Genomic DNA, 14,027 nt, shown 5'->3' with positions numbered 1-14,027 from the left:
AATCCATAGGTTTTAAGATTCTTACTAGTCAGGTATATTCTTAGGCGTTTAATATGGGGTGTAGAGTCCACATCGTTGAGCAAGGAGTAGCTCTTGTCTATTACATATTTGGCTTATGGAACCGTATCTGTGCTAATTTCAATCTTTGGTTTTATGCAGCACCCCAACTCACCTTTACTCTTAAGCAAGCATAAGTCGGTTTTCTACATTTGAGACCCTGTTCTGTTTTGTAATTCAGTTCCTGTGTAGCCAAGTTTACATTCCATGTGGTAGAGATATCTTATGATGTTTCTTTCTCTGTGTGACTTATTTCACTTACAATCATCGTACCTGAATCCACTCATTATGCTGCTACGGGCCTGATGACATAGATTTCATTGCTGAGTGATATTGCATTGTACGTAAGTAGCACAACTTCTTTATCCATTTTGCGCTTTCTGTGATATTGAACTTGTACCGTAAACGAGGTTCTTGTAAACAGAGCTGTCCCAAACATTGGGGTGGCTGTGTCTTTTTGATTTTAATTTCCCTAAGCTATAGGACCATAAGTGGAAGTGCCCTAGGCTCTGTTGCTTTGTTTTTTAGATGTTTCAGGAAACACCATACACTTCTCCAGAGTGACTGTTGGCAATTTACATCCCACCCATCAGCATAACAAGGCTCCCAGTTCTCCATGGCCTGTCCTGCCTTTCTGGATTTTACACATTTTTCAGATGGCCCTTTTGACCGGGGGGCAGTGAGACTTCATTGTAGTGCAGATTTCCTTTGCAAGCTTGCTTGGTTGGCCAAAAAGGGCGTATGCGTTTATTCCTGAATATATTCAGGAAAAAACGCATACGCCCTTTTTGGCCAAGTGCATCATTGTGGACGTTCTGCCTCTTTTCCTATGCTTTACATGCAATTCCAGTCTACCTCCTGAAATCGGTTTCCTGCAATTCTGCCCCGCTTTCAAGTCCTCTTGGCAGCCTTACTTCAATATATTTTTGGACGATAGCTGTCATTTATAACTCTGCAGGTATGTGAATGACAGTGCCCCTGAGCTCCTTTCTTCAACTCGCTTTCTTGTGAGCTGGCCGCAACACCGCTGCATTGCTTCAGGCCCTAGTGTGGTTTCGGCATGGCACACTGAGCCTTTGGTTAATTCCTCTTCCTGGTGGGAAATGAGAGTTAAATTTGCCCGTCCAGACACCTCCAGCTAGTCTCTCATTGGTTCTCCCTATTCCTGTTCATTTTCCGCAGAAATTGCAAACTGGGCCAAACAGGAGGTTAAAGGCACTGACTCTCCAAGTGGGGAGAGTGTTAGTAAAGCATCTGGAATGTTGCACCCGAGTACCAGGGGACGAAAACTGACACAATTGAACACGTTTCCCGAGCACACGGTGGATCATACTCTGGGTTACACATGCATGTTTTAGCTGAAGGAAGAATCCCTTAAACCTGGAGAGTTGAGACCCATGGAATGGGTACCATGCAATATGACTTCAAAGGGTCTGCATTTGTCCACCGAACCTCACCAATCCTATCACTGCTGCGTTTATGCCGCTGTACACACGCTTGATTCTCTTTCGGAGACATATAAATTCATAGGTTTTAAGATTCTTCCTAGTCAGGTATATTCTTAGGCGTTTATTATGGGGTGTAGAGTCCACTTCGTTGAGTAAGGAGTAGCTCTTGTCTATTACATATTTGGCTTATGGAACGGTATCTGTGCTAATTTCAATCTCTGGTTTTATGCAGCACCCCAACTCACCTTTCGCCTTAAGCAAGCATAAGTTGGTTTTCTACATTTGAGACCCTGTTCTGTTTTGTAATTCAGTTCCTGTGTAGCCAAGTTTACATTCCGTGTAGTAGTGATATCTTATGATGTTTGTTTTTCTGTGTGACTTATTTCACTTAGAATCATCGTACCTGAATCCACTCATTATGCTGCTATGGGCCTGATGACATAGATTTCATTGCTGCGTGATATTGCATTGTACGTAATTACCACAACTTCTTTATCCATTTTTCACTTTCTGTGATACTGAACTTGTACCGTAAACGAGGTTCTTGTAAACAGAGCCGTCCCAAACTTTGGGGTGGCTGTGTCTTTTTGATTTTAATTTCCCTAAGCTATAGGACCATAAGTGGAAGTGCCCTAGGCTCTGTTGCTTTGCTTTTTAGATGTTTCAGGAAACACCATACACTTCTCCAGAGTGGCTGTTCGCAATTTACATCCCGCACATCAGCATAACAAGGTTCCCAATTCTCCATGGCCTGTCCTGCCTTTCTGGATTTTACACTTTTTTCAGATGGCCCTTTTGACCGGGGGCAGTGAGACTTCATTGTAGTGCAGATTTCATTTGCAAGCTTGCTTGGTTGGCCAAAAAGTGCGTATGCGTTTTTTCCTGAATATATTCAGGAAAAAACGCATACGCCCTTTTTGGCCAAGTGCATCATTGTGGACGTTCTGCCTCATTTCCTATTCTTTACATGCAATTCCAGTCTACCTCCTGAAATCGGTTTCCTGCAATTCTGCCGCACTTTCAAGTCCTCTTGGCAGCCTTACTTCAATATATTTTTGGACGATAGCTGTCATTTATAACTCTGCAGGTATGTGAATGACAGTGCCCCTGAGCTCCTTTCTTCAACTCGTTTTCTTGTGAGCTGGCCGCAACACCGCAGCATTGCTTCAGGCCCTAGTGTGGTTCCGGCATGGCACGCTGAGCCTTTGGTTAATTCCTCTTCCTGGTGGGCAATGAGAGTTAAATTTGCCCGTCCAGACACCTCCAGCTAGTCTCTCATTGGTTCTCCCTATTCCTGTTCATTTTCCGCAGAAATTGCAAACTGGGCCAAACAGGAGGTTAAAGGCACTGACTCTCCAAGTGGGGAGAGTGTTAGTAAAGCGTCTGGAATGTTGCACCCGAGTACCGGGGGACGAAAACTGAGTCACATTTGAACACGTTTCCCGATCACATGGTGGATCATACTCTGGGTTCCACATGCATGTTTTAGCTGAAGGAAGAATCCCTTAAACCTGGAGAGTTGAGACCCATGGAATGGGTACCATGCAATATGACTTCAAAGGGTCTGCATTTGCTCACCGAACCTCACCAATCCTAACACTGCTTCGTTTATGCTGCTGTACACATGGTTGCTTCTCTTTTGGAGACATATAAATCCATAGGTTTTAAGATTCTTACTAGTCAGGTATATTCTTATGCGTTTAATATGGGGTGTTGAGTCCACTTCGTTGAGCAAGGAGTAGCTCTTGTCTATTACATATTTGGCTTATGGAACGGTATCTGTGCTAATTTCAATCTCTGGTTTTATGCAGCACCCCAACTCACCTTTCCCCTTAAGCAAGCATAAGATGGTTTTCTACATTTGAGACCCTGTTCTGTTTTGTAATTCAGTTCCTGTGTAGCCAAGTTTACATTCCGTGTAGTACTGATATCTTATGATGTTTCTTTTTCTGTGTGACTTATTTCACTTAGAATCATCGTACCTGAATCCACTCATTATGCTGCTATGGGCCTGATGACATAGATTTCATTGCTGAGTGATATTGCATTGTACGTAAGTACCACAACTTCTTGATCCATTTTTCGCTTTCTGTGATATTGAACTTGTACCGTAAACGAGGTTCTTGTAAACAGAGCTGTCCCAAAGATTGGGGTGGTTGTGTCTTTTTGATTTTAATTTCCCTAAGCTATAGGAACATAAGTGGAAGTGCCCTAGGCTCTGTTGCTTTGTTTTTTAGATGTTTCAGGAAACACCATACACTTCTCCAGAGTGGCTGTTGGCAATTTACATCCCGCCCATCAGCATAACAAGGCTCCCAGTTCTCCATGGCCTGTCCTGCCTTTCTGGATTTTACACTTTTTTCAGATGACCCTTTTGACCGGGGGGCAGTGAGACTTCATTGTAGTGCAGATTTCCTTTGCAAGCTTGCTTGGTTGGCCAAAAAGGGCGTAGGCTTTTTTTCTTGAGGAAAAATCGCATATGCCCTTTTTGGCCAAGTGCATCATTGTGGACGTTCTGCCTCTTTTCCTATGCTTTACATGCAATTCCAGTCTACCTCCTGAAATCGGTTTCCTGCAATTCTGCCCCGCTTTCAAGTCCTCTTGGCAGCCTTACTTCAATATATTTTTGGACGATAGCTGTCATTTATAACTCTGCAGTTTTGTGAATTACAGTGCCCCTGAGCTCCTTTCTTCAACTTGCTTTCTTGTGAGCTGGCCGCAACACCGCAGCATCGCTTCAGGCCCTAGTGTTGTTCCGGCATGGCACGCTGAGCCTTTGGTTAATTCCTCTTCCTGGTGGGAAATGAGAGTTAAATTTGCCCGTCCAGACACCTCCAGCTAGTCTCTCATTGGTTCTCCCTATTCCTGTTCATTTTCCGCAGAAATTGCAAACTGGGCCAAACAGGAGGTTAAAGGCACTGACTCTCCAAGTGGGGAGAGTGTTAGTAAAGCGTCTGGAATGTGGCACCCGAGTACCAGGGGACGAAAACTGACACATTTGAACACGTTTCCCGATCACACGGTGGATCATACTCTGGGTTCCACATGCATGTTTTAGCTGAAGGAAGAATCCCTTAAACCTGGAGAGTTGAGACCCCTGCAATGGGTACCATGCAATATGACTTCAAAGGGTCTGCATTTGCTCACCGAACCTCATCAATCCTATCACTGCTGCGTTTATGCCGCTATACACACGCTTGATTCTCTTTCGGAGATATATAAATCCATAGGTTTTAAGATTCTTACTAGTCAGGTATATTCTTAGGCGTTTAATATGGGGTGTTGAGTCCACTTCATTGAGCAATGAGTAGCTCTTGTCTATTACATATTTGGCTTATGGAACGGTATCCGTTCTAATTTCAATCTCTGGTTTTATGCAGCACCCCAACTCACCTTTCCCCTTAAGCAAGCATAAGTTGGTTTTCTACATTTGAGACCCTGTTCTGTTTTGTAATTCAGTTCCTGTGTAGCCAAGTTTACATTCCATGTGGTAGAGATATCTTATGATGTTTCTTTTTCTGTGTGACTTATTTCACTTAGAATCATCGTACCTGAATCCACTCATTATGCTGCTATGGGCCTGATGACATAGATTTCATTGCTGAGTGATATTGCATTGTACGTAAGTACCACAACTTCTTTATCCATTTTTCACTTTCTGTGATTTTGAACTTGTACTGTAAACGAGGTTCTTGTAAACAGAGCCTTCCCAAACTTTGGGGTGGCTGTGTCTTTTTGATTTTAATTTCCCTAAGCTATAGGACCATAAGTGGAAGAGCCCTAGGCTCTGTTGCTTTGTTTTTTAGATGTTTCAGGAAACACCATACACTTCTCCAGAGTGGCTGTTGGCAATTTACATGCCGCCCATCACCATAACAAGGCTCCCAGTTCTCCATGGCCTGTCCTGCCTTTCTGGATTTTACACTTTTTTCAGATGACCGTTTTGACCGGGGGGCAGTGAGACTTCACTGTAGTGCAGATTTCCTTTGCAAGCTTGCTTGGTTGGCCAAAAAGGGCGTATGCGTTTTTTCCTGAATATATTCAGGAAAAAATGCATACGCCCTTTTTGGCCAAGTGCATCATTGTGGACGTTCTGCCTCTTTTCCTTTGCTTTACATGCAATTCCAGTCTACCTCCTGAAATCGGTTTCCTGCAATTCTGCCCAGCGTTCAAGTCCTCTTGGCAGCCTTACTTCAATATATTTTTGGACGATAGCTGTCATTTATAACTCTGCAGGTTTGTGAATGACAGTGCCCCTGAGCTCCTTTCTTCAACTCGCTTTCTTGTGAGCTGGCCGCAACACCGCAGCATTGTTTCAGGCCCTAGTGTGGTTCCGGCATGACACGCTGAGCCTTTGTTTAATTCCTCTTCCTGGTGGGAAATGAGAGTTAAATTTGCCCGTCCAGACACCTCCAGCTAGTCTCTTATTGGTTCTCCCTATTCCTGTTCATTTTCCGCAGAAAGTGCAAACTGGGCCAAACAGGAGGTTAAAGGCACTGACTCTCCAAGTGGGGAGAGTGTTAGTAAAGCGTCTGGAATGTTGCACCCGAGTACCAGGGGACGAAAACTGAGACACATTTGAACACGTTGCCCGATCACATGGTGGATCATACTCTGGGTTCCACATGCATGTTTTAGCTGAAGGAAGAATCCCTTAAACCTGGAGAGTTGAGACCCCTGCAATGGGTACCATGCAATATGACTTCAAAGGGTCTGCATTTGCTCACCGAACCTCACCAATCCTATCACTGCTGCATTTATGCCACTGTACACACGCTTGATTCTCTTTCGGAGACATATAAATCCATAGGTTTTAAGATTCTTACTAGTCAGGTATATTCTTAGGCGTTTAATATGGGGTGTAGAGTCCACTTCGTTGAGCAAGGAGTAGCTCTTGTCTATTACATATTTGGCTTATGGAATGGTATCTGTGCTAATTTCAATGTCTGGTTTTATGCAGCACCCCAACTCACCTTTCCCCTTAAGCAAGCATAAGTCGGTTTTCTACATTTGAGACCCTGTTCTGTTTTGTAATTCAGTTCCTGTGTAGCCAAGTTTACATTCCATGTGGTAGAGATATCTTATGATGTTTCTTTTTCTGTGTGACTTATTTCACTTAGAATCATCGTACCTGAATCCACTCATTATGCTGCTATGGGCCTGATGACATAGATTTCATTGCTGAGTGATATTGCATTGTACGTAAGTACCACAACTTCTTTATCCATTTTTCACTTTCTGTGATTTTGAACTTATACTGTAAACGAGGTTCTTGTAAACAGAGCCTTCCCAAACTTTGGGGTGGCTGTGTCTTTTTGATTTTAATTTCCCTAAGCTATAGGACCATAAGTGGAAGTGCCCTAGGCTCTGTTGCTTTGTTTTGTAGATGTTTCAGGAAACACCATACACTTCTCCAGAGTGGCTGTTGGCAATTTACATCCCACCCATCAGCATAACAAGGCTCCCAGTTCTCCATGGCCTGTCCTGCCTTTCTGGATTTTACACTTTTTTCAGATGGCCCTTTTGACCGGGGGGCAGTGAGACTTCATTGTAGTGCAGATTTCCTTTGCAAGCTTGCTTGGTTGGCCAAAAAGGGCGTATGCGTTTTTTCCTGAATATATTCAGGAAAAAACCCATACGCCCTTTTTGGCCAAGTGCATCATTGTGGACGTTCTGCCTCTTTTCCTATGCTTTACATGCAATTCCAGTCTACCTCCTGAAATCGGTTTCCTGCAATTCTGCCCCGCTTTCAAGTCCTCTTGGCAGCCTTACTTCAATATATTTTTGGACGATAGCTGTCATTTATAACTCTGCAGGTATGTGAATGATAGTGCCCCTGAGCTCCTTTCTTCAACTCGCTTTCTTGTGAGCTGGCCGCAACACCGCAGGATTGCTTCAGGCCCTAGTGTGGTTCCGGCATGGCACGCTGAGCCTTTGTTTAATTCCTCTTCCTGGTGGGAAATGAGAGTTAAATTTGCCCGTCCAGACACCTCCAGCTAGTCTCTCATTGGTTCTCCCTATTCCTGTTCATTTTCCGCAGAAATTGCAAAATGGGCCAAATAGGAGGTTAAAGGCACTGACTCTCCAAGTGGGGAGAGTGTTAGTAAAGCGTCTGGAATGTTGCACCCGAGTACCAGGGGACGAAAACTGAGACATATTTGAACACGTTTCCCGATCACATGGTGGATCATACTCTGGGTTCCACATGCATGTTTTAGCTGAAGGAAGAATCCCTTAAACCTGGAGAGTTGAGACCCCTGCAATGGGTACCATGCAATATGACTTCAAAGGGTCTGCATTTGCTCACCGAACCTCACCAATCCTATCACTGCTGCGTTTATGCCGCTGTACACACGCTTGATTCTCTTTCGGAGACATATAAATCCATAGGTTTTAAGATTCTTACTAGTCAGGTATATTCTTAGGCGTTTAATATGGGGTGTTGAGTCCACTTCGTTGAGCAAGGAGTAGCTCTTGTCTATTACATATTTGGCTTATGGAACGGTATCTGTGCTAATTTCAATGTCTGGTTTTATGCAGCACCCCAACTCACCTTTCCCCTTAAGCAAGCATAAGATGGTTTTCTACATTTGAGACCCTGTTCTGTTTTGTAATTCAGTTCCTGTGTAGCCAAGTTTACATTCCGTGTAGTACTGATATCTTATGATGTTTCTTTTTCTGTGTGACTTATTTCACTTAGAATCATCGTACCTGAATCCACTCTTTATGCTGCTATGGGCCTGATGACATAGATTTCATTGCTGAGTGATATTGCATTGTACGTAAGTACCACAACTTCTTGATCCATTTTTCGCTTTCTGTGATATTGAACTTGTACCGTAAACGAGGTTCTTGTAAACAGAGCTGTCCCAAAGATTGGGGTGGTTGTGTCTTTTTGATTTTAATTTCCCTAAGCTATAGGAACATAAGTGGAAGTGCCCTAGGCTCTGTTGCTTTGTTTTTTAGATGTTTCAGGAAACACCATACACTTCTCCAGAGTGGCTGTTGGCAATTTACATCCCGCCCATCAGCATAACAAGGCTCCCAGTTCTCCATGGCCTGTCCTGCCTTTCTGGATTTTACACTTTTTTCAGATGACCCTTTTGACCGGGGGGCAGTGAGACTTCATTGTAGTGCAGATTTCCTTTGCAAGCTTGCTTGGTTGGCCAAAAAGGGCGTAGGCTTTTTTTCTTGAGGAAAAATCGCATATGCCCTTTTTGGCCAAGTGCATCATTGTGGACGTTCTGCCTCTTTTCCTATGCTTTACATGCAATTCCAGTCTACCTCCTGAAATCGGTTTCCTGCAATTCTGCCCCGCTTTCAAGTCCTCTTGGCAGCCTTACTTCAATATATTTTTGGACGATAGCTGTCATTTATAACTCTGCAGTTTTTTGAATTACAGTGCCCCTGAGCTCCTTTCTTCAACTTGCTTTCTTGTGAGCTGGCCGCAACACCGCAGCATCGCTTCAGGCCCTAGTGTTGTTCCGGCATGGCACGCTGAGCCTTTGGTTAATTCCTCTTCCTGGTGGGAAATGAGAGTTAAATTTGCCCGTCCAGACACCTCCAGCTAGTCTCTCATTGGTTCTCCCTATTCCTGTTCATTTTCCGCAGAAATTGCAAACTGGGCCAAACAGGAGGTTAAAGGCACTGACTCTCCAAGTGGGGAGAGTGTTAGTAAAGCGTCTGGAATGTGGCACCCGAGTACCAGGGGACGAAAACTGACACATTTGAACACGTTTCCCGATCACACGGTGGATCATACTCTGGGTTCCACATGCATGTTTTAGCTGAAGGAAGAATCCCTTAAACCTGGAGAGTTGAGACCCCTGCAATGGGTACCATGCAATATGACTTCAAAGGGTCTGCATTTGCTCACCGAACCTCATCAATCCTATCACTGCTGCGTTTATGCCGCTATACACACGCTTGATTCTCTTTCGGAGATATATAAATCCATAGGTTTTAAGATTCTTACTAGTCAGGTATATTCTTAGGCGTTTAATATGGGGTGTTGAGTCCACTTCATTGAGCAATGAGTAGCTCTTGTCTATTACATATTTGGCTTATGGAACGGTATCCGTTCTAATTTCAATCTCTGGTTTTATGCAGCACCCCAACTCTCCTTTCCCCTTAAGCAAGCATAAGTTGGTTTTCTACATTTGAGACCCTGTTCTGTTTTGTAATTCAGTTCCTGTGTAGCCAAGTTTACATTCCATGTGGTAGAGATATCTTATGATGTTTCTTTTTCTGTGTGACTTATTTCACTTAGAATCATCGTACCTGAATCCACTCATTATGCTGCTATGGGCCTGATGACATAGATTTCATTGCTGAGTGATATTGCATTGTACGTAAGTACCACAACTTCTTTATCCATTTTTCACTTTCTGTGATTTTGAACTTGTACTGTAAACGAGGTTCTTGTAAACAGAGCCTTCCCAAACTTTGGGGTGGCTGTGTCTTTTTGATTTTAATTTCCCTAAGCTATAGGACCATAAGTGGAAGAGCCCTAGGCTCTGTTGCTTTGTTTTTTAGATGTTTCAGGAAACACCATACACTTCTCCAGAGTGGCTGTTGGCAATTTACATGCCGCCCATCACCATAACAAGGCTCCCAGTTCTCCATGGCCTGTCCTGCCTTTCTGGATTTTACACTTTTTTCAGATGACCCTTTTGACCGGGGGGCAGTGAGACTTCACTGTAGTGCAGATTTCCTTTGCAAGCTTGCTTGGTTGGCCAAAAAGGGCGTATGCGTTTTTTCCTGAATATATTCAGGAAAAAATGCATACGCCCTTTTTGGCCAAGTGCATCATTGTGGACGTTCTGCCTCTTTTCCTTTGCTTTACATGCAATTCCAGTCTACCTCCTGAAATCGGTTTCCTGCAATTCTGCCCAGCGTTCAAGTCCTCTTGGCAGCCTTACTTCAATATATTTTTGGACGATAGCTGTCATTTATAACTCTGCAGGTTTGTGAATGACAGTGCCCCTGAGCTCCTTTCTTCAACTCGCTTTCTTGTGAGCTGGCCGCAACACCGCAGCATTGTTTCAGGCCCTAGTGTGGTTCCGGCATGACACGCTGAGCCTTTGTTTAATTCCTCTTCCTGGTGGGAAATGAGAGTTAAATTTGCCCGTCCAGACACCTCCAGCTAGTCTCTTATTGGTTCTCCCTATTCCTGTTCATTTTCCGCAGAAAGTGCAAACTGGGCCAAACAGGAGGTTAAAGGCACTGACTCTCCAAGTGGGGAGAGTGTTAGTAAAGCGTCTGGAATGTTGCACCCGAGTACCACGGGACGAAAACTGAGACACATTTGAACACGTTGCCCGATCACATGGTGGATCATACTCTGGGTTCCACATGCATGTTTTAGCTGAAGGAAGAATCCCTTAAACCTGGAGAGTTGAGACCCCTGCAATGGGTACCATGCAATATGACTTCAAAGGGTCTGCATTTGCTCACCGAACCTCACCAATCCTATCACTGCTGCATTTATGCCACTGTACACACGCTTGATTCTCTTTCGGAGACATATAAATCCATAGGTTTTAAGATTCTTACTAGTCAGGTATATTCTTAGGCGTTTAATATGGGGTGTAGAGTCCACTTCGTTGAGCAAGGAGTAGCTCTTGTCTATTACATATTTGGCTTATGGAATGGTATCTGTGCTAATTTCAATGTCTGGTTTTATGCAGCACCCCAACTCACCTTTCCCCTTAAGCAAGCATAAGTCGGTTTTCTACATTTGAGACCCTGTTCTGTTTTGTAATTCAGTTCCTGTGTAGCCAAGTTTACATTCCATGTGGTAGAGATATCTTATGATGTTTCTTTTTCTGTGTGACTTATTTCACTTAGAATCATCGTACCTGAATCCACTCATTATGCTGCTATGGGCCTGATGACATAGATTTCATTGCTGAGTGATATTGCATTGTACGTAAGTACCACAACTTCTTTATCCATTTTTCACTTTCTGTGATTTTGAACTTATACTGTAAACGAGGTTCTTGTAAACAGAGCCTTCCCAAACTTTGGGGTGGCTGTGTCTTTTTGATTTTAATTTCCCTAAGCTATAGGACCATAAGTGGAAGTGCCCTAGGCTCTGTTGCTTTGTTTTGTAGATGTTTCAGGAAACACCATACACTTCTCCAGAGTGGCTGTTGGCAATTTACATCCCGCCCATCAGCATAACAAGGCTCCCAGTTCTCCATGGCCTGTCCTGCCTTTCTGGATTTTACACTTTTTTCAGATGGCCCTTTTGACCGGGGGGCAGTGAGACTTCATTGTAGTGCAGATTTCCTTTGCAAGCTTGCTTGGTTGGCCAAAAAGGGCGTATGCGTTTTTTCCTGAATATATTCAGGAAAAAACCCATACGCCCTTTTTGGCCAAGTGCATCATTGTGGACGTTCTGCCTCTTTTCCTATGCTTTACATGCAATTCCAGTCTACCTCCTGAAATCGGTTTCCTGCAATTCTGCCCCGCTTTCAAGTCCTCTTGGCAGCCTTACTTCAATATATTTTTGGACGATAGCTGTCATTTATAACTCTGCAGGTATGTGAATGATAGTGCCCCTGAGCTCCTTTCTTCAACTCGCTTTCTTGTGAGCTGGCCGCAACACCGCAGGATTGCTTCAGGCCCTAGTGTGGTTCCGGCATGGCACGCTGAGCCTTTGTTTAATTCCTCTTCCTGGTGGGAAATGAGAGTTAAATTTGCCCGTCCAGACACCTCCAGCTAGTCTCTCATTGGTTCTCCCTATTCCTGTTCATTTTCCGCAGAAATTGCAAACTGGGCCAAAGAGGAGGTTAAAGGCACTGACTCTCCAAGTGGGGAGAGTGTTAGTAAAGCGTCTGGAATGTTGCACCCGAGTACCAGGGGACGAAAACTGAGACATATTTGAACACGTTTCCCGATCACATGGTGGATCATACTCTGGGTTCCACATGCATGTTTTAGCTGAAGGAAGAATCCCTTAAACCTGGAGAGTTGAGACCCCTGCAATGGGTACCATGCAATATGACTTCAAAGGGTCTGCATTTGCTCACCGAACCTCACCAATCCTATCACTGCTGCGTTTATGCCGCTGTACACACGCTTGATTCTCTTTCGGAGACATATAAATCCATAGGTTTTAAGATTCTTACTAGTCAGGTATATTCTTAGGCGTTTAATATGGGGTGTTGAGTCCACTTCGTTGAGCAAGGAGTAGCTCTTGTCTATTACATATTTGGCTTATGGAACGGTATCTGTGCTAATTTCAATCTCTGGTTTTATGCAGCACCCCAACTCACCTTTCCCCTTAAGCAAGCATAAGTCGGTTTTCTACATTTGAGACCCTGTTCTGTTTTGTAATTCAGTTCCTGTGTAGCCAAGTTTACATTCCATGTGGTAGAGATATCTTATGATATTTCTTTTTCTGTGTGACTTATTTCACTTAGAATCATCGTACCTGAATCCACTCATTATGCTGCTATGGGCCTGATGACATAGATTTCATTGCTGAGTGATATTGCATTGTACGTAAGTACCACAACTTCTTTATCCATTTTTCACTTTCTGTGATTTTGAACTTGTACTGTAAACGAGGTTCTTGTAAACAGAGCCTTCCCAAACTTTGGGGTGGCTGTGTCTTTTTGATTTTAATTTCCCTAAGCTATAGGACCATAAGTGGAAGAGCCCTAGGCTCTGTTGCTTTGTTTTTTAGATGTTTCAGGAAACACCATACACTTCTCCAGAGTGGCTGTTGGCAATTTACATCCCGCCCATCAGCATAACAAGGCTCCCAGTGCTCCATGGCCTGTCCTGCCTTTCTGGATTTTACACTTTTTTCAGATGGCCCTTTTGACCGGGGGGCAGTGAGACTTCATTGTAGTGCAGATTTCCTTTGCAAGCTTGCTTGGTTGGCCAAAAAGGGCGTATGCGTTTTTTCCTGAATATATTCAGGAAAAAACCCATACGCCCTTTTTGGCCAAGTGCATCATTGTGGACGTTCTGCCTCTTTTCCTTTGCTTTACATGCAATTCCAGTCTACCTCCTGAAATCGGTTTCCTGCAATTCTGCCCAGCGTTCAAGTCCTCTTGGCAGCCTTACTTCAATATATTTTTGGACGATAGCTGTCATTTATAACTCTGCAGGTTTGTGAATGACAGTGCCCCTGAGCTCCTTTCTTCAACTCGCTTTCTTGTGAGCTGGCCGCAACACCGCAGCATTGCTTCAGGCCCTAGTGTGGTTCCGGCATGACATGCTGAGCCTTTGGTTAATTCCTCTTCCTGGTGGGAAATGAGAGTTAAATTTGCCCGTCCAGACACCTCCAGCTAGTCTCTCATTTGTTCTCCCTATTCCTGTTCATTTTCCGCAGAAATTGCAAACTGGGCCAAACAAGAAGTTAAAGGCACTGACTCTCCAAGTGGGGAGAGTGTTAGTAAAGCGTCTGGAATGTTGCACCCGAGTACCGGGGGATGAAAACTGACACAATTAAACACGTTTCCCGATCACACGGTGGATCATACTCTGGGTTCCACATGCATGTTT

This window comes from Pseudorca crassidens, chromosome 4, assembly GCF_039906515.1.
Source record: "Pseudorca crassidens isolate mPseCra1 chromosome 4, mPseCra1.hap1, whole genome shotgun sequence".
Lineage (NCBI taxonomy): Eukaryota > Metazoa > Chordata > Mammalia > Artiodactyla > Delphinidae > Pseudorca > Pseudorca crassidens.
Note: the sequence above shows the minus strand (reverse complement) of the source record.